The sequence below is a fragment of the Artibeus jamaicensis genome, unplaced genomic scaffold (genome assembly GCF_021234435.1).
Source record: "Artibeus jamaicensis isolate MK-2021 breed Jamaican fruit bat unplaced genomic scaffold, CSHL_Jam_final contig_65, whole genome shotgun sequence".
NCBI lineage: Eukaryota > Metazoa > Chordata > Mammalia > Chiroptera > Phyllostomidae > Artibeus > Artibeus jamaicensis.
Genome location: NW_026521913.1, coordinates 4417982 through 4445734, shown reverse-complemented (window position 1 = coordinate 4445734; position 27753 = coordinate 4417982). Strand labels below are relative to the sequence as shown.

The following is a 27753-nucleotide window of genomic DNA, read 5'->3' as shown; positions in this document are numbered from 1 at the left end:
CATAATCAATAAAATATACTTTAAAAAACAAAAGGTTTCTTGGAACACCAGTCTCTGGCATATCTTCAGTGAGGCCAAAATACAATTTTTTCTTAAAAAAAAAGATGGAGCTCCCTGTTCAGGGAGAAGGAAGTTCATTTTTTAAAAGATTTTATTTATTTATTTTCAGAAAGAGAGGGAGGGAGAAAACCAGAAAGAGAAACATCAGTGTGTGGTTGCTCCCAGTCGCCCCCTACTGGGGAACCAGCCCACAACCTAGGCATTTACCCTGGCCAAGAATTGAACAGGTGACCCCAGGTTGACAGGCCAACACTTAATCCACTCAGCCACATTATCCAGGGCAGAACGAAGTTCTTTTGTTAAAGATCACCTATTAGTGTGCCCACCTGGCAGGTGGAAATGAAACATGGGCAGGTGTCTTCTCAGAAAATGAAAGTGGACTCCAATCCCTCTCTTGATAAAAGCAGCCCACTGTTGGATGTGATATGCGGGTTATTGCTCTTCATCTTCCAGCCACCTAAGAGGAACATCCAAGATGCTCCTTCACATTTTCGCACACACACACACACACACACACACACACACCTGCACACACAGATACCTGCACACACACATTCCCTTATACACATTTTCACTTTCACATGTGCCCTATGCACACACACAAAGACTATGGAATTACAATGCCTCTAAATAAACCCAACCACACTTCCAAATCCAATAATGATCAACCAGGTGCCCCAACACAAAGATGCCCAATCTCATTCACTTCTATAACCTCCTGTTGTTTTTTTTTTTATTTAGGACCATGACGTAGGCCTTCCTAGGAAGGAAACTTAAGAAGTCCTAAGAATGCCATGACCAGGTGGCTCAGTTGGTTGAAGTGTCATCCCGTGTACCAAGGGACTGCATGTTTGATTCCTGTTGTAGACCGCTCTGCCTGGTTCTAGGAATTGTATCTCTGCCCACTGTGGCTTAAGGATGAGTGAGCAACTACCTCTGGAACGCAAGCCGCAGGAGACAAAGCTTATCTCCAGTAGCAAATGCTGCCTCAGTTTCCACTCCTGATCCCTGCCCCCAAAGCTTGGTTGGAAGTCAATGATGGGTAAGACCCCTCACAGCAGGGGGCAACCTAAACCAGACTCAATCACTTGGGAGGCCATCAGAGAAGGACTTGGGGGGCTGCAACAAAGAGGGAGCAATGGACTCTGGCCCCCGCTTTGACATAGCCTGAGTCCCCATGTTCTCTGGGAGAAGCGCTTCCTGGCTCTAATCCCCTTAAGCCTGAATACCTTATGCAGAGGGGTACAGCTCCTTGCCTTGCTACAGCATGTCCTGGGGAAAAATCTGACATCACAAAGACTTCCTGATAAATCTGTGAAATCTGCTCTGCTAAGAGTACTTTCATTCGCACGTTAAGGGTTTGAGCAAGAAACCCTAAAACTCTGTTCCTGATGGACTCTGACTCGTACTAAGCCCTCAGATTTCTTTGAAATGTTATCTACTGTTTGATCCTTGCTGCCCTGTGTTTCTGTGTATTACAACCCAATAAAAGGCCCTAAAGGAGGGGGCTCAACACCTTTTCCCCCTGAGAAACTGGCCACTGCTCACGGCCTTTTTCCTCTGGGAAAATGGCCACCTCTACTCCCCAAGCAGATCACATCATGTCTCAGTCATGTTTACTCTCATCTGTGGCGGCTGGGGGCACTCGCAAGGAAAGTCGCCCCCACAGATTCTCAGTCAGGGCACATGTGTAGATTGCTTGTTCAATCCCTGCTCGGGGTGTGTGTAGGAGGCAACTGATCAGTGTTTCTCTGGCTCCCTTCTCTCTTTAAAATCAATAAACATATCCTCGGGTAATGATTTAAAAAAAGAAGTCCTAAGAAAAATTTTAGACTTACTTCACAGTTCTCCATCTCTTCAGTTACTTTGCATTGTTTGCCCTCAAAAATCCTCCTCCTTCCTCCTTCTTGGTAACTTTCACATTCTGGCAATGCTCAAGCTCTTTTTATGGACTAGTATCCTATCTTTGAAGTTAATAGATGTTCCCTGTGCCAACACCTGCTTGGGTGTCTGAATAATGCTCTCCTGCATGGTCTGCCTCTGTGTGCACATCAGTCATCAGGGTGCCCTTGATGGACATCCCCCAAACCGCTGGTTGGCTAAGTGACTACTAGTTGCCTAGCACCATATTTTATTAGCCAGATGGTCTTTCTGTCATTGACCATCTTGGGTCTATTACCACTCATCAACACCTGGACCACCAGATTCCATCTTCCAGCTACCTTGACCCCCATTACAGCATTCATATACGTCAGGAATTAAAATTCTTACACAAATGCAATAAGGTAATCCAGTATAACAGTCTACTCATTCATGTATAATAACATTGCTATATTATTTGAACCAAGTGATGCCACCTACCAAGAAATGAAACATAAAAGATGCCCCTCAACCTCCTTTTGCGAAATTGTATTCCTTTCTCTGACATTCGATTACAACAGAGCTCATAGACTCCGTGTGACAATGCAAATGTTACAAAGGTACATAATGCATTCCTAAGGAAATAAAAAAGAAATCTGAGTTCTTAACTAAGCAAATTTTATTAAAAATATTTTATTTAGGCCAGTGTAGCTTAGTGGATTGAGTGCAGCCCTGTGAACCAAAGCATCTCGGTTTGATTCCCAATTAGAGCACATGCCTGGGTTGCAGGCCATATCCCCAGTATGGGGTGTGCCAGAGGCAACCACACATTGAGTTTCACTCCCTCTCTTTCTCCCTCTCTTCCCCTCTCTCTAAAATAAATAAAATCTTTTTAAAAAGTAATTCTTAGAAAATATATTTTTAAAATTTATTTTTAGAGAGGTGAATCGAGGGAAAGAGAGAAACATCAATGTGTAGTTGCTTCTCAAGCACCCTCTACTGGGGACCTGGCAAGCAATCCAGGTATGTGCCCTGATTGGGAATCAAACCAGTGACCCTTTGATTCGCAGGCCAGCAATCAATCCACTGCATCACACCAACCAGGACAACTAAGCAAATATTTTAAGTCAATTCAATTATGTTAAGGAAGCAACACTCAAAAAGAAGCCACTGGAAAGGTAGAGTTCAGTGTCAGGACTCCACGTAGATAGGAAGCAAAGCAGGACTTGGACATGAAGCTGGAGTTTAGTTCTAGTCCCAAGGCTTGACTGACAGCAAGAACAGGAGAAATGCATTTCAGGTGGCCTGAATGTATAACTTAGGAATTCTTGTTCCTGGGTCTAACTGGCATTGAAGGGGATCTGGGGGCCAGGGTCTGAAGGGAAAATGCAGGGCTACTTATAACCAAACTCAGGTTATTAAGGCAGAAACCTTTGATCCTGAGATCTCCCAGCAAGTTAAAGATATGATTATGAGTAAGGAAAATATATTTATTTCCTTCATTCGATTATGGATATAATTGTGCCGATAAAAGTTTATCTATAGCTGCAGGTATGGAATGGAGTTTATATCCATCCACTGATGTTTTGTAATTAACAAGGTTCTAATTAAAGAAATCTCTTACCAGAATTGTGAGTCAGTCACTTTATGCTTCTCCTGTTAGGAGAAGTGACTAACAAATCACTCCTAACTTAGTGGCTTAAAAAATAACCATTTATTCAGCATTCTTTACAGTGGATTGCCAGCTGGGCTTAACTAAATGGTGCTTAGGATCCCAGCCGGACACATTCATGCATCTATCTGCACCAAACTGCCATTAGCTGGAGCTCTGCATTTGAGAGCTGACTGGCTGGTGACCAGAGTAATAGAGGTACCTGGGCCACACAGCCCTTATCCTCCAACAGGCTACCATAGGTTTGTTCATGTGGAGGTTGGGAAGGAATCCAAGTAGGACAAGGGAGGTATGCAAGACCTCTTGAGACCCAGGCTCAGAGCCAGCACATGATTGCTCTGCCATATTCTATTGAAAAACATAAATCACAAGACCAGTCAGATTCAAGGGATGAGAAAATAGACTCTATATTTTATACCAGTGGATGCTGCTGAGTAAGCATCGTTGAAGTCTCCCCTCCTGCAGTCGTCTATCTAAGTTGGAGTCTCCTGAAGAGCCAGAATGGCTATAGAAACTTTTTATCAGTGAGTTGAGCTTTGAATCAACTGATGAGAATCCGAGAAGCCATTTTTAGCAATGCAAAACACTGAAAGACTGTGTGGTGATAAGATCCAAGCACCACACACTACAGACACTTTGGGCTTGTCACATATGCCACTGTGGAGGAGGTGGGTGCAGCCGTGCATGCAGGGCCATGTGAGGTTCATGGGAGAGTTATGAAACCAAAGAGGGCTGTCTCAAGAGAAGATTTTCAAAGACTTGGTGTCCATGTCACCGTGAAAGAGATTTTTGTCAGTGGCATTAAAAAGGACACCAAAGAATGTCCCCTAAGAGATTATTTGAACAGTACAGGAAGAGTGAAGTGTTTGACATCATAACTGACCGAGATAGTGGCAAAAAGAGAGGTTTTTTGTAAAATATTTTATTTATTTATTTTCAGAGAGAGGGAAAGGGGAGATGGAGAGAAATATCAATGTATGGTTGCCTCTCATGTGTCCCCCACTGGGAACTGGCCTGCAACCCAGGCATGTGCCCTGACTGGGAATCGAACCCCAATCCTTTGCTTCACAGGCCCGCGCTCAGTCCACTGAGCTATACCAGCCAGGGTGAGAGGTTTTTCTTTTGTTAATGTTTGATGACCATGACTCTCGATAAGATTGTCTTTCAGAAATACCATACTGTGAATGACCATACCTGTGACGTAAGGAAAGCCCTGTCCAAGAAAGAGACGGCTAGTGCTACATCCAGCCAAAGAGGTCAAAGTGGTTCTGGAAACATCAGAGGTGGTATGGAGGTGTTTCATCCATTAGAACTTTGGTTATGGAGAAAACGTTATTGGTTAAGGTGCTTTGGTGGCAGCCATGGTCATGATGGATATGGTGGCAGTGGAGATGGCTATAATGGATTTGGTAATTATTGAAGCAATTTTGGAGGTGGTGGACACTGCAATGAGTTTGGCAATTACACAGTCAATCTTCAAGTTTTGGACCAATGAAAGGAGGAAACTTTGGAGACACTCTGGCCCTTCTGGTGATAGAAGCCAATGCTTTGCCAAACTACAAAACCAAGGTGGCTATGGCACTTCTAGCAGCAGCAACAGCTATGGCAGACAGAAGGTTTTAGTTACCACCAGGAAATAAAACTTAGCAGGAAAAAAGAGATAGAGAAGTGACAGGGAAGCTACAGGTTACAAAAGCTTTGTGAACTCAGCCTAACACAGTGGTTGCAGGGCCTAGCTGCTATAAAGAAAGCATATTTTAGACAATGCTCAAGTGAATGAGCAAAAAACTCAAGGAGTGTATTTGTAACTAATTGTATAACAAGTTATTTTAGTTTCTGTTCTGTGAAAAGTATAAAGCATTCCAAGTAAGGGTTTTAATGTAGGGGTTTTTTTGCACCCATGCTGTTGATTGCTAAATGCAATAATCTGATCAAGACACTTAGTAAATTGTGGAAGAAAGAAAGAAAGAAAGAAAGAAAGAAAGAAAGAAAGAAAGAAAGAAAGAAAGAAAGAAAGAAAGAAAGAAAGAAAGAAAGAAAGAAAGAAAGAGAGAGAGAGAGAGAGAAAGAAAGAAAGAAAGAAAGAAAGAAAGAAAGAAAGAAAGAAAGAAAGAAAGAAAGAAAGAAAGAAAGAAAGAAAGAAAGAAAGAAAGAAAGAAAGGAAGGAAGAAAGAAAGGAAGAAAGAAAGAAAGAAAGCTCTACCTTTTGATGGGAGGGCCTGGATGCAGGGAGGAGAATAACTGCAGCCATGTTTGCAAGCAGTTTATCAGAGGCCCAACCCACAGTATATCCCAGAGTCTGAACAAGTTTTGGTTCAAACTCTGGCTTCTGCTTCCATCCCCAAAATGAAGAGCTCTATCCCAACTAGTGTAACTAGTGTTCCACCTCCCTGAGTCTTGCAAGACCTCAGTTGGAATCTTCTGGCCCAACTAACATTCCTGTGACAGTCCTGTCCTATGCCTGTGGCATTCAGCGAGTCACAGCCCTGTGTAGGACTTTCCAGTCTCAGGAGACTTCATTAGATGAATAAACCATGACTGGACGGGCCTAATACTTCCCCAGTGCCACAGAAGTGGTCAGTGCAGACAGAACTAGCACTCAGGTCCCTACCTTCAGCCCAGTGCCCTGTGCTTCTTGCTGTATTCTTGCCAATATGAGAGAATACAGAAAGTACCTATCCATCTCAAGCTCTATCCACACATTCATGAAATTCTTTCACAAGGAAAATTAAGGGGCTGTGATGGTTAATTTTATGTGTCAGCTTGGTTGGGCCATGGTATTCAGATAGTTGGTCAAACATTATTCTAGATGTTTCTGTGAAGGTGCTTTTTGAATGAGATTAACATTTAAATCGGTAGACTTTGAGTCAAACAGATTATCCTCCATAACATAAGTGGGCTTCGAGTAATCAACTGAAGGTCTTAATAGAAAAAGACTCCACCCCTGAGTAAGGAGCTGTGCCAGCAGACAGCCTTTGGACTCAAACTGCAATTCTTCCCTAAGTCTCCAGCCTGACAGCCTACCCTGCAGATTTTGGACTTTACAAGCTTCCGGCATCATGTGACCCAATTTAAACAAATAAATCTTTATCCTGTTGGTTCTGTTTTTCAAGGGTAAAAACACTCCATGGGTGAAAAACTCCTTTAGAGTACTCTATATTAAACAAAAATTTCAACAACTGAATCTAAAATCTGTAATATTTATAGTATCCTGGGTTAAACACTACTTTTTCTGCAGTTTAATGAGGAAAGAAACAGAAAGTGTGCACAAGGGAAGAAGAGAAGAAATCATTTACAAATTCTATTCTCACATATTATTCCCGGTTAAAAAATAGTAAAGTGAAGTAAAGCTAAGGAACAATATTTTACATTGGTGGTCATGGTGATATGTCCAATTTATATTTCCATTATTTTATGTTTGCTCTTTTATTACTGGAATGATTATTTAAATAGGATTCATTGTGATATTTTTCCTAAAGGACTCCTTAACATTTTACTTACATTCAAGTCAACTATTTTTTCAAGAACAAGGAGTCAGAGATGAATATTAAAAAAAATTAATATGGTACTATTTTCATGTAAGCCATCTGGGAACCAAAATTAGAAACATACATTCAGAAAACAATAAGGTATACTGCCCTTACATTGAAGATTTCCCCCCCCCCACTGGGTTGCAGTGAAGTTGCTATAAATGTTTAAGTTGAAGCAAATAACAGGGAAGTTGTCAGTAAGGGAGTGAGAGAGGCAAAAACCAGAACCAACCATTGGGTATGGCTCAGCCCAATGAGCTCTGTAAGTCCAAAGTGGTAAAGGTACTTGGGAAGGCAACCCAGGTAGCCTCAGGCCTTCTGAGTAGTGCAAGCTGCTCTGCGGAGTGGTCAGTTCCAGACCTAAGAGAGTTGTATATAATGTGACGCTCTTGAACCCCCTATTAAAGACCTTCTTCATGAACGGTGCAAAGGCTTTTCAATTCAAAAGCTCCTCGTGAGTAGTAAGTAAACCAGGAGTGAATCTTCCATAAAGAAAATTTTATTTTCTGGTCCACACTGCCATCTGCTGGTCTGACCATCTCTCTACATTAAGAATTTGCTGTCTCCTTCCAGTAGACACAGTAGGTTATATTTTATTCTAAAATTCATGTATTTGAAGTGTTACTTCACTATATTTCCTAATAAGATTAAGGAAATAACTCGCTAAATCAATTTATCAAACACAAGTTACTCATGTTGACTTCGAATGTGAAGTGAATTAACAGCTCAGAAGCTAAAAATAACTAGGTGACTGAACATTGCAAGCCTCATTTGAATAATTAGTACCAATACTTGTCTGTTGCTTGATTGCTCAATAATTATAGTATAAGTTAAACAGGTAAATCGAATGGGTACATATTTGTTTGTGGACAGGGTTAACAATGCAGTCGATGAAGCATCTCCTTATCATTCTTTTGGAGCTCCGTGGTAATTAGTGGCCTGTTATAGGATTTTTATATATGCAGGTCAATACCTAACATGAAAATGTCTCTAGATAAGAGACAACAGGTTTATGAGAACCAGCGATTTATCTTTAGCATGAACTACTTTAGGCACATTAGTTACTACAGGTAGTCGGGAAACTGTAGACATGTGTTTAGAAAGCCACTTCCAAGGGTTTTCAGAATTAGGACCCTCATTTAGCTGCTACCTATATAATGAGTTTGGAAAGTCTTTCAAAGGCTAATTATTTTTGCCTCTTTTTTGGGGGGGTCCTTAATTTTACATTCTCCTTATCACCTCTCACCACTAAATAAATAAAGGAAAGGAAAATAAGGGTGAGGGGAGGGAAGAAGAGAGAAAAGGAAAAGAAGAAATTAAAGTTCTTGTGAAGTTCTCAGGGATAACTATCAGATATTTGCATGCCTTTAGGTAAAATCCTTAACCTTTCAATAATTTATTCTGATGGGGGAAGGCTTGAAGAACCCTGTACTTGCTCTTCTAAAAAAGAAAAGAAAAACTACAGGAAATGTTTTCAATGAACAGAGAGTTTCTAATATTCTCTGGTGAATAAATAGGATTTCCAAAACCAAGTGAGTCAGGACAGAGACACAAGAGGTAAAGGTTTGACTGGGTCACAGTCTCTCAAATGATCAAATATCAGAGCTTAGGTGAGTCAACTGCTTCCTCATCAAGCTGCCTGTAATTTTCTGTGCCCGGGTGATAGGATTGCTAATGGAAGTAAAGCCTCTCCAGCTTGGCCAGACAAACCTGGATCCTTCTGCACTTAAAGAAAAATGATCAGCCCTGGCTGGTGTGACTCAGTGTACTGAGTGCTGGCCTGCATACCAAAGAATCATTTGTTTGATTCCAAGTCCCCAGCACATGCCTGGGTTGGAGGCCGGGTCCCCAGTAGGGGGGGCATATGAGAGGTAACCACACATTGAAGTTTCTCTTCCTCTCCTTCTCCCTCCCTTCCCCTCTCTAAAAATAAATAAATAAAATCTTCAAAATATATATTTTTAAATATTTTTAAGTATATTTTATTGATTGTGCTACTACAATTGTCCCATTTTTTCTCCCCTTTATTCTCCTCTGCCCTGCACCTCTTCTCCCACCAGTATTCTCCCCATGATGTCATGGGTCATATATATAAGTTCTTTGGTTTCTCCATTTCCTATATTATTCTTAACCTTCCCCTGTCTATTTTGTACCTACCAATTATGCTTATTATTCCCTGTACCTTTTCCCCCATTCTCCCCTCTCCCACTCTCTGCTGATAACCCTCCATGTGATCTCCATTTCTGCGATTCTGTTCCTATTCTAGTTGTTTGTTTAGTTTCTGTTTTTGTTTTAAGTTCAGTTATTGTGAGTTTGTTGTCACTTTACTGTTTATGTTTTTGATATCCTTTTTCTCAGATTAAGTCCCTTTAACATTTCATATAGCAAGAGCTTGGAGATGATAAACTCCTTTTACTTGACCTTATTTGGGAAGCACTTGATCTGCCCTTCCATTCTAAATGATAGCTTTGCTGGATAGAGTAATCTTGGATGTAGGTCCTTGTCTTTCATGATTTCAAATCTTTCCAGCCCCTTCTTGCCTGCGAGGTTTCTTTGGAGAAATCAGCTGATAGTCTTATGAGCACTCTCCTTTTCTCTAGTTGCTTTTAAGATCTTCTCCTTATCTTTAATCTTGGGTAATTTAACTATAGTGTGTCTTGGTGTGTTCCTCCTTCCAATTTCTTTGGGACTCTCTGAGTTTCCTGGACTTGCTGGAAGTTTATTTTGCGAGATTGGGGAAGTTTTTCCTCATTGATTTCAGATAAGTTTTCAATTTCTTGCTCTTCCTCTTCTCCTTCCGGCACCCTGATGATTCTGAATTTTGAACGTTTAAAGTTGTCCCAGAGGTTCTTAAGCCTCTCCCCATTCTTTCGAATTCTTGTTTCTTTAGTGTGTTCTGGTTGAATGTTTCTTTCCTTCTGCTCCAAATTGTTGATTTGAGTCCCCATTTCCTTCCCTTCATTATTGGTTCCCTGTATATTTTTCTCTATTTCAATTAGCATAGCTTTCACTTTTTCCTCTATTTTGCATCTATACTCAATCATTTCTGTGAGCATCCAGATTACCAGTGTGTTGAACTGTACATCTGATAGGTTGGCTATTTCTTCATGGCTTAGTTCCTTTTCTGGAGTTTTGATCTTTCTTTCAGGCCATATTTTTTTGTCTGGGTGCACCTGTTATGTAGTAAGAGGCAGAGCCTTAGATATTCACCAGGACAGGACAACCCCCATTGCTGAATTGTGGTGCTGTATGTAGGGGAGGGGTCGGAGAGGGAACAAAGCCACTTGCTGGGCTTTTGTCATATTTCAGTTACTTCCCCCTCTACACACAAGCAAAGTTGGCCCTTCTCGTGCTGATTCCCTAGGTGGGTTGGTCTCTGCAAATTCTAGGACCCCATGGGTCTCTCCAGGGGACTCTCCTGTAAGACTGGAAGTATCTCCCGCTGCCACAACCCCCATAGATTTTCACAGACAGAAGGTTTGAGGCTTTCTTTTCCTGCAGTAGAACCCTGGGGTGCATGGTCTGCCTTGCTCTCAGTTGTTCCTCCCAGCTTATCCACATGCAAATGTGGGACTACCTGGTCCACCATCTGTCACCTTGCCTTCCCCAATCCACCAGCTGCTGCATTGCCAACCCCAATCCTCCAGCCACTGCCTTGCTGGGTATACTCTCTACCCTGGCTGCCCATCTCCACCCCTCCTACCAGTCTGAATGAGTGTTTCTTCTTTAACTCTTTGGTTGTCAGATTTCCAAACAGTTCAATTTTCTTGCATTTCTGCTTATTTTTTGCTTTTAAATTTGTTGTTGTCCTTTTTTTGTTGTTGTTCCAGGAGGCAAAGTGTATCTATGTACACCTCCATCTTGGCTGGAAGTCCTACCTTTCAAAAAAAAAGAAGAAGGAGGAGGAGGAAGAGGAAGAAGGAAGGAAGGAAGAAAGGGAGGAAGGAAGGAAAGAAAGAAAGAAAGAAAGAAAGAAAGAAAGAAAGAAAGAAAGAAAGAAAGAAAGAAAGAAAGAGAGGGGGAGGAGGAGGGAGGGAGGGAAGGGAGGAAGGAAGGAAGGAAGGAAGGAAGGAAGGAAGGAAGGAAGGAAGGAAGGAAGGAAGGAAGGAAGGAAGGGAGAAAGAAAGGAAGAAAGAAAGAAAGAAATCAACAGGCCACCATTACAATCTGAACTGAGCTCGTCTTCAGGAGTGACCACATCCTGGGGTTCAAACATCACAATGCCTCTGGGCAGGGAACCTAATTCTCAAACTTGACTGCAAAACTGGAATCAACTAGGGAGTTGTAGAACCTTCTGAGGGCTGGGTCTAGAGGGCCCAGGTCTGAGTGGTCTCCTAGGATGCAGGTCTTTCAGTGTAAAACTGGGAACATCTTAGATAGTTTTGGGCAAAATGGAATGAGTTAATCATTCTACTTGGATCCTGGCCTCTTATAATGTAATGTTACAGGATGGGCACTGGAAGTTCAAAGCTCCCTAGGTAATTCTAGTGTGTAGCAAAGTTTGAGCTTTCCTGTGCATCTGAATCCCCTGCAGGGCATGTTAAAATACAGACTATTGGTCTCATCCCATTGTTTCTGACTCATAGGGCTCAAATGGGGCCAGAGATTCTGCATTTCTAACAAGTTTCCAAACAATCTGATGCCATTGCCCAAAGACTACACTTGGGGAATCTCATCCCCCCAACTCAGTTCAAATGACTATCTTCCCAGTAACAAAGGCACCATGTGTGTCTCTAGATGGCCCCTCCTCCCAGCTCCAGAAATATGTGGCCAGCTGTGCATATGACCACTGGGACATTTTCAAGGCACTTCAAATTCAAAATTATTACAGTGGACCTCATGATGGTCTTTTCCAAGCCTGATTTCTTGTAATGGTCTTTATCTGCCGTAACTCAAAACTAGGAGTCATCCTGGTTGTAAATCTCCTTTTCTCTGTCCACAAACCTGAGCCATCAGCAACTTTGTTGGTGTTACTACTAAAGGGCCTCTTGGACTATCTCTGTCTCTCTTTTTCTCCCTCTTTCCCATACTCCCCCAGCCTAAGCTCCAGTGTGGCTTTCTCCCAGGTGGTGCAGTGGCTCCTAACTCATCTCTTCCCACCTCTGTTGTGGCCCCCATACTCTGTTGTCCACCACATCTTTTCAGCATTCAAATCCAGTCAGACGTCCCCTGCTCAGACCCCTGGGTGACTTTCAGTGCCTGGCCTCAATTGCTTCCCCAGGCACACTGTTTGTCTCAGGCCTTTCCTGTGCCCCCATAGTCATTTCTTGCTGGGGGTTACCCCACATACATACCTCCTACTCAATGCCATCCTCACTGGGTCCCCCACTCTTCATGGTCCCTATCTGTGCTCTCCTCATCCTTAGAATACCTTTCATCATTGATGTAAGGCACTGGATTGATGGTATGTGTCAACCTGGCAAAGCTTGGAACTGCTTCCAAGACCCTTCCCTGCATGGCTCCAGGTTAGTATCAACAAAGGAAAAATGTGCCTGAGATCTGCAAGAACACAGGTAGTGTCAGCTCTAAGGGGTGGTCACCATGGAAAAAGGAGATAGATAGGTGTGGAGGGGTCAACACTCTCAGCATGGACTGGCCCTCCTCTACTGGGCACCCAGCATGTCCTCTGAGGCCCACCTGCTCACCAGCAGCCACCTGGGAGAGACCTGCAGAGACCACAGTTCCCTGTGGGTCCCCAAGACCCCCCTCCATGGTCCCCCATATTATGCCTACAACCCACTCCACACTTCCCAGAGATTCCCCATGATACCCTTGACCTTCCCACCACCCTTCTGCAACTCTCCCTAGGGCCTCTGTGCAAGTTCCCCACAAGGGCCCACCTCAAAAGCTGGATGTGTTTGTTCACAGACCTTCCAAACCCCATTTTGTCCACCACCCCACAGGGTTTCACATGAACTGGTGGGCACTTCTGCTGGTCCTTCTATGCCACTTTTGCAACCACACATCCATGATTGCCTGATTTGTCAGGTCTAATCCCATTATTTACCCTTTTCCCTCATGCTCTCAGCTCTCCATTTCCCTGCATGAGTCTAGCTGATATCCAGTTCCTAGCACCTGCAGTTTCCTGATGCTTTGGTGGCCATCACTTGTTATCACCACAGTTCGGTCTTATAATTATGAGATTATCTGTCATCTCTCTCTAGACCAGAGTTTCTCAGCCTCAATACTACTAACATTTGGAGCCAGATAATCATTGTTGTGGGCACTGTCCTGGGCATTAATATCAGCATCATCCCTGACTCTGCCCACTAGATGCCAGTAGCACTGCCCCTTTTTAGGTATGATGAAGGATGACAATCACAGTTACTGTGTCAAGCCACGTATGCTCCATTGTGCCACATTGCCTCCCTGCATTCATTGCTGCTGAGTGTCAGACCCAGAACTGAATCTTCACATGTTTCGCCATGACCATATCAGCATGAATCTTAGTTTCGGTTCTTTAGAGACAAAGATTTGAGTGCAAATGGTTTAAATGGTTCCCGTGCAGAGAACCTGTGGGAGAGGGAGAAAATGAGGAAGTGAGACAGGGATGGAAATTTGGCAAATAAGATACATATTAGTGAGCCTTTTTACTTTGGACCCCAAAGAACAATCCTGCCAGGATGCTCAGGAAGCAGCCTAACTCACTCTTCCCAGAATGACACCACCAGTGGGTCAGTGAGAAGCAGGCCATTAATTCCCTGGCATTTTCAACCTGCTCAACTTGCACAGAGAGGTTCTCTGAAACTCCAGGGAAGCCCCTCGGGGGTGGGACCATTAAACCTCAGGATGTGGACTAGTGGCCTGGCAGTATCTACTTCAACTTGCCTCCTCCTCTCACACCTTTGACTCCCAACCCAGGTGAGCTTTCTTATAAATGTCTGCTACTAATTACAATAAAGACTAGAAAGAACAGGACAGGTGGCCCCTGGTAACCACACCCCAAGAAAAACAAGTCAGCAAGGCAATATCACCTCTACTTTTTGCACTGATAAATTAGGTAGATGTCCTAATTGTATACAACCTAAAGTCCTGCAATTTTTTTCTGTAAGCAAAATTCTCCTAAATCCAATACATTTTGCAGAGGTTTTTGAAAGGACTCCCTTGGGCCAACTTGGCAATTGTCCCTGCTAATTGTCCTGGGGGCATTAGAATCTTTCACAGAGGCACAGACATGCTCATTAAGTAAATATTCATTAACTTCAAAGAATGACGGTGCAAAACAGAATGTGGGTTCTCAGAGCCAGAGTGGGCTGGCACTGACAAAAGAGAACCAGGGTGTGATAGGCCAGAGTGTGTTAAAGGGACACTGAATATGGAACATGCATCCTGGCCAAGATAAATGCCATCCTGGCCTTCAGGCAGCATTGTGACTCAGCAGTTCACTTTCAAGGTTTTCTGACTCTTGAGGTTTTCCATATTCCCCTTCCCACCTTGTTATAGAATAGACCCAGGGGAGTGCAAATGATATACTTTGCCTAATGGACGCACCCTTTTGCTCTGGGGGTCTCTCACTCTGTAGTAGGTTCGCCTTGCCTGCTGCCAGGGAAAGACATCTCTCAATGCCAGGGAGTGGTGGAAAGGAAAGGGATTATTTATTTAAAGAATTATACAAACTTCAGAGTAATGACTTACTATCTTCATTGAGATCCCAAAGTCCTTTAGAATACCCACAAACACACAGTCCTACCTTCCTTCTCTTCCCAGTCTGGGTTACCCTATCTCAGAAAAAGAAATAGAAGCCCATACTTCTCTGCCCAAGCCACATCGTCCCAAAAAGACACTGAGTAGCTGCTGCACCTGGATTTAAATCCCAGCGCCAATCTTCCTCTGCCATACCATTTCCAACTCCTCCCATAATTGGCCACAGCTGCCAGCATTCCCATATTTTTCCAGCTTTACTGGGCTGCCATAGAAAGTCTGGGCAGGTGTGGCCCCATGTTGTGGAGCCAATCATCTCTAAGCTCTCCGCAGTCTCTGTACCAGGGGGAGTTTCCTCCAAGTTACATCATGGGTTGAAGTCACTCTAATTCCCCTTACTCAAAGCATGGCCACAGCTGTTTAACATATCTATGAAACCAGTTAAAGGTTATGGATATGTTAATCGACCATTCTAAAGGTTATCTGCAAAACTGTTATTATTCAGAACAACTCTAGATGGCCCTGCTCCATGCATCCCATTCCCCAGCTCAGACTTGTGGGGGTGAGGACATCCTATGTACATATTTTTTTTTCTAATATTCCCTGGACACCCTGAGTTCTGCAACCCATTACAAATCCCCATTTGCCCCTGCCCCCTGCTTGGATGCACCCTGTTACAACCTCTCGATCACCAAAAATCCTGGCTAAATGACGGTATGAGGCATTTCCAGGATTCCACTCTCCACCACTCGGTGACAGTTTACCAGCAGACCTCTCAGTTTCTAGTTCTTCTCTGTAGAGAGGTTGGCCTGAGAGCCATCTTATCCAACCATAGCAGTCAGCATTTGTTCATGATCAAAGAATGTATAAAACACTTTTACAAATGGGCTCTCAGCCTCAGTAAAAAGACCTGTGGATAAGACTGTGCTCCTTTTCCATCTCCTCTTTCCTCTGACCCCTATCAAATTCCCATGTTTTATTAAATCCCAGTGTTAGGAGGATAACAATTCTGGTAACTAAGAAGGAAGAACCAGGATGCAGAGATAGGCAATAAAGAGAAGGCCTAAGTTCTCAGAGTAGACTGGGTGGCAAGAACGTTAAGTGCACTATCTTATTTGTTTCTCAATATGAGGGAAGGTACTACAGAAGAAGAAACTGCATTTCAGGGAAGTTCCAAGATTTGCCCAAGGAGCAACACTGATCTTTCTGAAGTGTAAACAAATACCATATGATCTCACCTTTAACAGGAAGCTAAACAACAAAACAAACAAGCAAGCAAAATAAAAACAATGACACTGAAATAGAGAACAGGGGGACAGTGAGGAGAGCGGAGAGGGGAGGGAATTTCAGGGGAAAAGGGGGAAGGATTTACAGGAAATAGTGTAAAGGACACATGGACAACAACTAAGGGGGGTGGAAATGGGAGGGAAGTGGGAGGTATGGGGCGGGGGGGGGGGTGGGATGGGAGTAAAAAACAGAATACTATAGTTGAAAAATAATTAAATAAAAGAAGGCTTACTTTACAAAGCACAATTTGCATCTTAAAAGTAGAACCTATGGTCAGACTTTCAGATTACAAAAGAAATCTCCCATTGGCTTAAGTAATTCAAGGTGACAAGCAGGATAGAATAAGTAAATGTTACACTATTAATCCTCCAAATAACTCAGGAGAAAGGCAAGTTGCACCTGCATTTATACATATATTAACAAGAAACAGAGGGATAAGATAGTGGATCAATTAGTGTTTAGTATGCTGCCTTGTTTACTTAGGCAATGGGGCAGCTATGACAATGTGCCTCAGGTGTCCTGCTGTAGGGGCTGTAATGGACCAAAAGTTCCAGGTGCTGAGAATCCAGGTGCTGATTTCATGCCCAAAACTGTAGAAACTGAGCTTCTCTCAGCCAATGACTAAATTAGGGCTAATAGACAAATTTGTTTCTTGAGACCCAGGCAATTTTGACCTAAGGATGCCCATCAGACATAGTGAAGCTTTGAGAACTGCCTTGTAAAGAATTTTCCCATCCAACTTTTCTTTCTTCCTTCCCTCTCTCTACTGGGGTCAATTCGGCCCTTCATCTCTATCTGAGGAGCCTGCCAGCCTCCTCATTTTCTCTAATAAATCTCTTAGAAACCTGATTTCATCTAGGCACCTGCTGTTGGAGGGGCAGGACTTTAACAGTTAATAAAAGGATGTTATTAAATGAATATAAGGGCAGTCCATAAACTCCAAGGAAAACCTTAGTTAGAAAGCCTTGACAACAAGCAGGCAACCCTAGGAATCTAGACCATGAGAACTAATGGACATGAGTCGAGGTACCGCTACCAGCATGAGTCAGGCCCAATGTTTTTCTGCCCCGAAGGACAGAATTGTTCTGGCTTAGTATACATCATGAAATGACCTTTGGAAAGGTTTCATGGGCCCACTAAGACTACCTACAATGGAGGAAATTGTTAGGATTGGCATGGTAGGACAAAATGGCAGCTGAACTATAACCCAGAAAAGACAGCTGACCTCAAACCAGAGAGCTGAAAGAAAACCGGAGCCTAAGAAAGCCTTTCAGAAATATAGCTCCCCAAAGGAAAAATGGAAAAGAATGAAAGGCAAAGACAACAAATGTCCTTACAGTTCCTGGTTCATGAAGTTCTTTGCAGAATACTAAAGCATTAACACAGAACCAAGTTCCACTGAGTCTATTACAGTCTAGTAGTGCCCTGCTCAGATGCCCTCACCCTTACTTCTTTACCTGCCTGCATTTCAACTGCCTCCACCAGCTTTTCTTTGCCCAAGAATCTACTCTAGCACCAGAGCTCCTAAACACCCCAGCTCCCTTATCCTTCCTGGGGCATCTCTATACTGTTTCCCAGAAGTGCCAGCGGGACTGAGCTCCCACGGCCAACAGTGGTAATTTACTTATAACACAACTATTATTAGTTGCCTTTCTTCCCTTGTCTTACCTCTTCAGTCACCTACCAGGGTTTCCTTTATCCCTCAAGAAAACTACTTGCTCTCAGATTCTTGCTCAGGGTCTATTCTGAAAGAACCCAAACTAAAGGTTGATACATTAATACAATGGGACACTACACTGCAGTGAGAGCAAATGATCTACAGTTACATGCAACAATACAGGTGAATAGCATGCACTAATATAGAGCAAATATTGCCAGACACAAAAGAGGACAGACTTCCGCCACAGGAGCACCTGCGGAGGCAGGGCCTTAACAAGAATAAAAAAGTGTAAATATATAACAATTGCCCCCCAAAAACACCCCTATAAAAAAAGAACAGACTGTATGATTCTACATTAAGTACAAAAAAAGGCCACGTGAATCCATGCTCTCAATTATGACTGAGGTGTGTAGTGACTGATGGGGGTTCAAGGAGGACATCTGGGAATGTTCTCTTCCTAGATCTGAGTGCATTTTACAGAGGTGAGTTAATTTGAGAAAATCCACCAAGCTATACAATTATTATGATTCATAATTATGTACATTAAAAATTTTATGTTTTAAAAAGATACGATGAGCAAAAAAAGGATTGTGTCATTTATTTGTCACTCTGTCCATCCATTCATTCATCAAATAATCAAATCTGAACTCCAACTAGCTTCCATATGCACAATATTTAGTGAAGTTCTAGAGCAGGAGTGTTAAACTCATTTTCACTAGGGGCCACATCAACCTCGCAGTTACCTTCAAAAGGCCGAATGTAATTTTAGGACTTTATAAATACTCCTTAATAGTTAAGCGAGAACTTGGAACTGCCACCAGGTAGAAACAAGGTACCAGGCCAGATAAAACAAGGGAAAGGGCCATATTCAGCCTGCAGGCCTTGTGTTTGTCACCTGTGTTCTGGAGAATAACACTTCTTTCTCATTTGAGAAGACAGATATAAAAATAAATTCTGGATTCAATTTAACATACTTAACTCCTTCAATGTCAAGAATAAATTTCTTTACCATACCCTAGACAAAATTGGAATGGAAAGACAGAAACTCCAAGTGATTTCAGGAGCTGTACTCCTATAATTAGTTACTAATTAACCATTTGACAACAGCTAATCACTCAGCAGTCAGAGGTGGAGTCAGAGCCTGCACCTGTCCTCCATCTCTTCTCTTATCAGATTGGGTGCTTCTTCCTGAAACCAAACAGGAGGAAGAGTTCTCTTTTTTGCCCTCTAGAGTTTCTCCTAACAGCCCACTGCCTGCTTCTTAGGGGAAAGTGCTAGGTGTTAAAGAGAGTACCCCGAATTCACTCTTTGCTCGTTTAGCCAAAGAAGACTAAAGCCGAAAAACACTCCTTACCCTTCTTTAATAAATAGTACTAGTTGTTCTCCAGCAGAGAGCATTATAGAAGAGCTGGACAAGTCTGAGAAAAGTTGACCCAAGTCAAATATAGTAAACCAACTGCAGTCAGTCTCACTTCCCCACCAACTTGACCCCTCCCAATCTTCCACTTCAGAATGCATCCTTTAGCCCTTCTCCAGCACTTTTGACAGAGCAGGGAACAGACCATTTTCCTAATCAAAAAAATGTGAGTTGTTTTAGAAATTAGTTATTGTCTTGTGGGTAATACTTTGAGGAGTTGCTTGGTGTTCGGAGCACTTTATGGTAATCCATGGTGTGTTCCACAGTCTTCTACAGGTCACACATTTCCATAAATTTCCCCCCTCTTTTACCAACTCAGCCCTTTGGGGGGGGGGGTTCTTATTTTTTTCCTTTGAGGAAAAATAGAAGGTTAGAGGAAGTGTAGTTATGCAGGACAACCCAAAATACTACAACTAGAAGGATTATTCATATCTTAATAAAGTAAGTTGTTTTGATATATCCAGTTAGTTTTGTTATTATTCTCAAGTAGTATTCTTTGAATTGATCTCTTAAATGTATCCAAATGATTGATGATTTTAGCAAACATATACAAAAGAAAGGATTTTTAAAAAATAAAGCACTGTTTTCTAATTTTATTTTTTCTAACTTGTCTTTTTTTCTCTCTGGAGGCCTATAGAATCTTCTCTCTCTTCTTGGTGGTCAAAGGGAATGCTGGGGTGCACCAACAAATCCTCCTCGATAACTGATACACTCATTCTCCCATCTGCTGGGAGAGTCACTGTTCACCACTCACAGCTAAAGCCCTCTCTGGAAATTGACCTCAAACAAAGGGAGCAACCTTGCCCATGGTTGCAACCACTCTTGAAGGCAGCTTGCACCTAATGATTGGACAAAATGGAGGCAAATGGTCTGGTCCCCGCACCTCAATGCAGGACAATGCAGAAAGGGCACCCTAGCCTCAGAGCTCCTTGTAGAGTCAACTGAGTCTCTGCCTTGACAGACAACACATGGTTTCCGTTCCCAAGATCTTCCCCCACTCCCCTGCCTGGACTTCAGAACAAGAGCTAGATCAAGTCAAAACATAGCCCAGGAGGGAAAGTGCTGGGTCTTCTGAAGGAGGCATGACACTCCTTGGTGGTAGAGCTGTAAGAACCAGCCATCATGTACCAGCAGGAGCCAGGAGGCTAGTCATGGGACTGTACCCTGAGAGCACTTTGCAGAGGAGGGTAGAGCAATAGGTTGGATAGTGGATGAGAATCCAATATGGTGGCAGAGTAGGTGGAAACTACACTCACCTCCTCCAAGGACAACACAAATTACAACTAAATTATAAAACAATCATCCTGAATAATCAACTGAAGATTACCTAAAAAGAAGTCATAACCAAGGATTTACAGAATAAGCCACATTGAGACTGGTAGGAAGGTTAGAGATGCAAAAAGTGTTGGCTCCATCCTCATGTACAGTAGCTGAAGTTCCAGAGGGTTACTTCAGCTGTGGGCATTCCCCTTGAGAAGCATGTGGTCTAAACCCCAAACCAGAGCACCAGAGCACCAGAGCATGAGAGCACCAGAGCACCAGAGCACCAGACCTGGGAAGTAGTGCCCATGTAACAACTGGCTGTGAAAAGCAGTGGGGTTTTTGTCAGTTAGGGAGAGACAGAGTCCACTAGAGACACAGATGCCCTCTTAAAGTGCCAACACACAAAATTTTCATTTGCAACTACTCACCTTGGGCTCCAGAGGAGAGAGGGTGGAACAGACTAGAGTCACATGAGAAAAGTCTGAGATTTGTGGTTCTGGGGAGAGAGATGAAGGGGCAGCCCCCAGTATCCCTGTGCTGAGACATCCCCCCCTATTATAGAGTCCATCTTTCTTGGATGGAGCACTTCCCTCCGGGTGGTATTAGCCTGGGAAAAGGGACAACTCCACCCTCTGGGCTCCCTGTCACCCTACTGTGTACAGCTTACTCTCTGCTGAGAAGACAGCTGCCTTGGCCAGGGTGCAGAGGTCTGCAGACTCAGGGGGTTTCAGTGACTGAGTGGAATGCCCTTGGAGTAATGGCCATTCCCCCCCACATTCCCATAAACCTGATGGCTCTACCCCCTCATGGGAGATCTATGGGACTCCAGCAGTCTCAACATCCAGGTTCTACCAGCCTGACTCCTAGTGGCTCTGCCCTGCCAGGAAGGGGGCAAAATGTAGGACAAACTGCATAGTGTGACTCTGGGGCAGGGGACACACCCTACCACTTTCCCCAAAGCCTGACCAGCAACTTCCCTTCATTGGACAATCACTTGAACCTACCCGGTAGCTAACTGTGAACCTACATCATACAACTCAAGTACCACCAGAGGCTCATTCAGTGACTAAGCCTAACAGACTACTGACAGGTGGGAACAAGTGGAAGAAGATATCAGAGTGCCTTGAGACTTTCACTCCCCTTTCTCTGAGTTTGATGCTCTAAAAGTTGGCCTTGCTGCACAGCACAGTACTGCTCATGTGCACCCAGGACCAATTCAGCAGGTATAAACTGTAGATTACTTGTAGCTCCAAATAGATTCCCCAGGATCAGTCACAGGCAATGTCCAATATTGACCTGAATAAGTCTCTCCCAAGAGACCAAGAACAAATATACCCAGTGGCCAGCTTCAGACAACATCTGTGGTATCAGTGGACATGGCCCTTCTCCCTCCCATGACTGAGGGCTGATTAGGAGGCCCATAGCAAAAAAGAATGTATATATTGCTTTGGAAATGGATTGTAACTTCCTCCTTTTTGGGAGTGATCTCCTGTTCTGTGACTGCTTCTTGACCTTTTCTTTACACTGAGGTGATGTAGTTTAGAGTTATATGTAGGACACATACCTCCTTTGTCTTAGACCCCTTAAAACAAGTCTTGGACACAGGAGAGTGCAGTCCTGCTTACCAACCTGCTGCCATTGAAGTTCCCTGTAATATAAATAATAAAGGTAATATCTATTCCACTCAGTTCTTCTTATGGATTTTTTGTTTATCCAAATGAACAGTCAAGATCCCTAGATTTGAAGTTCTGCATTACAATTGGTGTAGTTGGCAGGATTTGGATACCCCCCAAAATTCCCCAGCTGAGTCAACTGTGGACAACAACATGACATGCCTGGTGGGGAATAACGGGGGAAATCCCAAGGATAAATAATGACTGGGATAAACCCAGGGTGGAGCACCAGTATTGGAGGGATGCCCCAGTGTTCTCCTGGGCCTTGCCGGGGACCTGTGTGGGGGAAAAAGAAGAGCGAAAAGTGAAAGTAAGGTAGTTAGAGGATGGAACTTAAGTTAGAGAGAAAAATGATAAGATAAGCCCTCCTTAAAACTTTGTCTTTGCTTTAGATATTTTTCTTGTATTTCTTTTGACCAAGAGTCTAATAAATGGAAAGCTAGAAGAAGCACAGGTAAATTTTTTTAAGTTAATAAAAAATTTTAGAGAATATCTCTGAACTAAAGGTTTCTGAGGCTAATAAATGCCAACACTCCATTCCTCCACCCTCTACAACTCCAAAATCAAAGTCTGTCTTTGAAATGAAAATATCTGCTCTCAGTCTCTTAATATGCAATCTGTTGATCTGAACCATCTCTTAATATGCAAAATTTTGCAAGATAAAGCTTATCAAAAAGGTTAAAGAAAAAAAACCTTAACTATATCTGATCAAATCGATTTATTTCAGCTGTTCCTTACTAAAGTAGTAAATTTTGATTAAAGTTATTGGATATCTAAACATTTTGAAATACTAAAACACTGATTGCTAGACAAGTTTTGGGTTTACCAGCTTTTGGCTTTTGTTGCAAAAAAGGCTGTGAAGTGAATTTGAAGCTGTTAATGAGTGCCTTGTTAATAAATGTCTTTGTTAGAGGTATGTTTCTTGAAAGTGAGTGTATTTGCCAATAGAAGAACCTATGTTTCTACAGGTTATGAAATCTGTTCATAAAAGTTAATCTAAGGAACACTGGCTGCTTATTTTTGGTTATCAATGGAAATTGAGGTTTCTAAATGTTAAAAATTTAGTTGAAAACTAAACTGAGTTGAAAAGAAGTTGCATGCTTTTGGTATTAAAAGGTATAAATTATGGCAATATATTTTATTTTATTTGAAGATTTTACTTATTTATTTTTGGAGAAAGAGGAAGAGAAGGAAACATCTATGTGTGGTTGTCTCTAAGTGCCCCCTACTGGGGACCTGGCCCACAACCCAGTCATGTGCCCTAGACTGGAAATTGAACTAGTGACCCTTTGATTCACAGGTTGACACTCAACCACTGAGCCATACCAGCCAGGGCTATGGCAATATATTTTAAAGGAAATGAATTAAAAGCAAATTGTTCTAATCCCTGAATTCATTAAAGTGACAAACTAAAGAGGACTAGAAAAATTACAAAGGGTCTGTATGACTTGAAGAATTACATTGGAAAAAAAGACAAACAAATCAGAAAATCTTGTACTTTACATGTATAGTCTTTATGTGTGTGATCTGTATGTAATATGTGTTCATCTGTGTATTATATGTGGTACATTATCTGCCTCCAAATAACATTAGTAGGGTGTAATATATTATTGGCCTAAAAAATTAAATATTTACATCAAATAGGATTCTGTGGTCTAGTCAAATTATTAGATGTGAAAATTGGTTTTAAGTTTAACTAATGTCTTTTTGAAGTTATTACCATAAAATGTATTATCTTACCAAAAGTTTATGTTATTCTCTTTTGGTTAAGTTTATTTGACAGCCTTCCCAAAATTTAAATTTTAAGAGAATTTTTAACTGAGAAGTGATTTAGAGTTATTCCAATGGGCCCCTGGAATACCTCAAGGATTTGTTCTCCCTCTTTTATAAAAGAAAAAATTTTGAACTAGTTAGGCATATTCAATATGCCTAAAGTACATGGGAAGGTTTGTCAAATAAAGAAATAATAAGTATACCTTATTTGTATATACATATTAGTATTAAAATAAATGTTATAAAAATTATATAAGTTCTGATATACCTTCACTTCTAATTTTAGTTATTATCTTAAAATGTTTCAGGAATGCAAATTCCTTTGTCAGTGTATTATGCTCAGCCCTAGAATCATGTCGTTTTAAGTTTTGTCAATTATAAACAGTTATTGTTTTTGCTCTAATGCATTTACAAAAATATATATTGTGTTTTGGGAGGGTTTCATGGAAAGGATTCCCACTTGTTTTGCATTGCATATTTCTGAGTACAAGTGTTCAGGCATACCTTTGAACTGAGTGAAGATTGCTGAAAATCTCTGTAAAATGATTGAATTTATAAAGATGCTTGCAAATAATCAAATAAACAAAAATTAATTATGGGACATAATAAACTAAAAATAATTGTAGCCTTTTTGTTCAAAAAAATTTCTAATTTTTAATCATTTGTTTTTCAGACATAAGAAAACTTTGTTTCTTAAAACAAATTAGTAAAATATAATTTCATAAGCAATATTGAGGCATTTACATATTTCTCCCTACCTGGTCTCTCTGAAATTCGAAAGCTCTTAATAAGTATTATTCTTTCCATAAAAATATGTTTTTTTGCATACATCCAACAGAAATCTAATTTCTTCATAACAAGACACAGAGAGCCAGTTTCCAACTGTGATTTTATTAACCAAGACTTTGACTGGAACGTCATGTCTGAAGGAGGCATGCTTAGACTCCAGTTGTTACGAGAAAGCCTTGAGGAATTAAATTCACTTTTTAAAATGTACTTTTAAAGCAAATAAAAACCCACTGGAGAAATGGCTTGGTACTGTGTTTGCTCATGTTGTTTATGGCAATCTTTCCACATAAGGAGCAAATGTTGCTTTCCTGAAAAATGATGAGACAGAACCTCAAGACATGATGAAAACCTCAAAAACTTGAGGGATATAGATAGTGCAGACAAAATCTGATGGCAGGTATGTGTGGCTTGGCTTCTGTGCCTTGGAGGGCTGAATGAAGTTCAATCTAAAGATTTCTTGTGTAAGTTCCAGCAAAGCAGACTTAAAGAGCGTATATGATTAAGTGTGATTCCTGTTGTGTTTATGCAAATAATCAAGCCAAATTGAAGCTGGACTTAATACAATAAATGAATTAGTCTTAACTCTTTAATAAAAGTGAGGGTAATTTTAAAAAGGAAAATTATGTTTCAATAAAATCTCATATACAATTATGGAAATTAACTCCAATTCAGTGTATTGTCTGCAAAATTTTATCTCTCACTTATGAACTAGTCTGGATACTCTGAACACTAATGTTTCATTTTTCCTTTATCCTTTAATTTGGAATTATTAACCTTACAGCATATGCTTGATCACCTAATAATATCACCAAAGACATTTAAACTTCAAATAAAAAATATATATATAAAATTGTCACTACTTAATTTTATTACATCAAAGCCTTATATTTGGAAGTCTTCTCATCTGATACTCTTGCAGACTCACAAACTGGTTTATGATTTGCTGTGTTCATGAACCTTTGCATTCTTTCTGTTTTCATAGAGTGTATACTATAACCTTATTTACCTGGTTTATTTGTCAAATTCTTAGGAGTTGTCTGGTTGGATTCTGCAGAAGCAACACCTTCTGCCTAGAGGCAGCAATGCTGACTGCTAAGAACAATGAATCAGATAATTGGTACTGCACAGTTTCTGACCATGGCCTCTGCCAGCCTGTCATGGAGGATCCACCCTGCAATCCAGACACACTGGGAATGGCTGCAAGGCTGGAAGTGTTCTGATCCCTTCTTCACACAAGAAACATGAGAAGATGTTTTCCCTCATGAAAAAGCAGGCTAACCCCATGAAGCCATAACTCAGTTTGAGATGGTGTGGGATGGCTGTCAATATCACAAGTAAAAGTACAACAGTTTATACCCATATGTACTGAACACAGAAATGGAACTGAAAATAAAACTGTACAACTCATGGGGCAATGCCAGCAACACCGTACAAGAATATTACAATACTGATTGCTACAGGCTATTGGTAGTGTTCCCTCCTCCTGGTCTCTTTGGCTTCCACTACACTTTTAGCCTTAGAGTATAGCCTTTACTGTATCTACAATACATGGATGCAATGTGCCAGCATGCTCACCACACAAGTCCCCTATTGAAAAAGTTAACACAAAAATGTGAAGTGAAAAAGCAATGTTGGAGTGGAATGTGGGTTAAATGGATATGGCCCTTTCTCCTCCAATGACTGAGGGTTGATCAGTGGGCCCCTGGCCAAAAGGAATGTGTACTGTTTTGGAAATAGATTGTAACTTCCCCCTTATCACCTTTTTGGGAGTAATCTCCTGTCCTGTGACTGCTTCTTGACCTTTTCTTTACACTAAGGTAATATAGTTTAGAGTCACATGTAGGACACATACCTCCTTTGTCTGGGACCCCTTAAAACAAGTCTGAGACATGGGGGTAGGGAGGGCAGTCCTACTTGCCAACCCACCACCATCAAAGTTTCCTGTAATATAAATAACAAAGGCAATATCTACTCCACCCAGTCCTCCTTTTGGATTTTATGGCTTAGCCAAATAAACAGTCAAGATCCCTAGACTCAACCTCCTGTGTTACAACATTAGAGCAGGATCCAATAAGTTTCACAAGTGGCGTATCCAAAGGGAGATATCAGTAGGCACCAAACCCCACTAAGGCAAATTCTGCTTCATGCAGTCAGCACCTGTACAACACCTTGCACACCATGGTCAGGGTCAAGCCTCACAGTGAGCCAGCCTGAAAGTCAATTCCATGAGCAAATGAGCCAATGGCAATCAAGAATCAAGTACAACAGGAGAACCCACACAACTCGCATCATGAACATTCCTGAAGCATCCAGCTTAAGAAGTCACCAAGACTGCACTACTGGACCACACAAAACACCTACCACATAAGGTTACCGCATGAAGACAGTTTTAGCAGAGAGTTTTAGCAGATCTACCTAATACATAGGAACAAACACAAAAAAGCAGCCAAAATGGGGAGGCAAAAAAGGCCCCAAATGAAAGAACAGAAGAAATCTCCAGAAAAAAAAACTAAATGGAGGCAAGAAATTTATCAGATATAGAGTTCAAAGTAATGGTTATAAGGATACTCAACAGCGTGAAGAGGATGTAGAAACCATTAAAAAGACCATTCAGAAATGAAAATACAATATTTAAAATAAAGAATACACTAGAAGGAATAAGCAGTAAGTTGGATGAAGCAGAGGATCAAATCAACAATTTGAAATACAAGGTAGAAAAGAAAAATATCCAATCAGGGCAGTAAAAAGAAAATAAATTAAATGAGGATAGTTTAAGAGACCTTGAGATAACATGAAGTGTAACAAAATCTGCATCACAGTGGTACCAGAAGAAGAGATAGAGAGAGAGACAGCAAGGGGTCAAGAACTTATCTGAAGAAATAATGACTGAAAACTTCCCTCACCTGATAAAGGAAAAAGACACAGTAGTCCAGGAAGCACAGAGAGTCCCAACCAAGGTGAACCAAAGAAAGCCCATACCAAGACACATCATAATTAAAATAGCAAAGATTAAAGACAAAGAGAATCTTAAAAACTTCAAGACAAAGACAATTAGTTACCTACAGGAAAGCTTCCAGAAAACTGCCAGCTGATTTCTCAATAGAAACATTTCAAACCAGAAGACATTG

The 27753-nt window shown here is 41.5% G+C and overlaps 1 pseudogene; it reads left to right on the top strand.

Moving 5' to 3' along the window:
- The first annotated feature begins 805 nt into the window (after positions 1–805).
- LOC128628274 (heterogeneous nuclear ribonucleoprotein A1-like) lies at positions 806–5232 on the top strand (annotated as a pseudogene).
- Positions 5233–27753: the final 22521 nt, after the last annotated feature.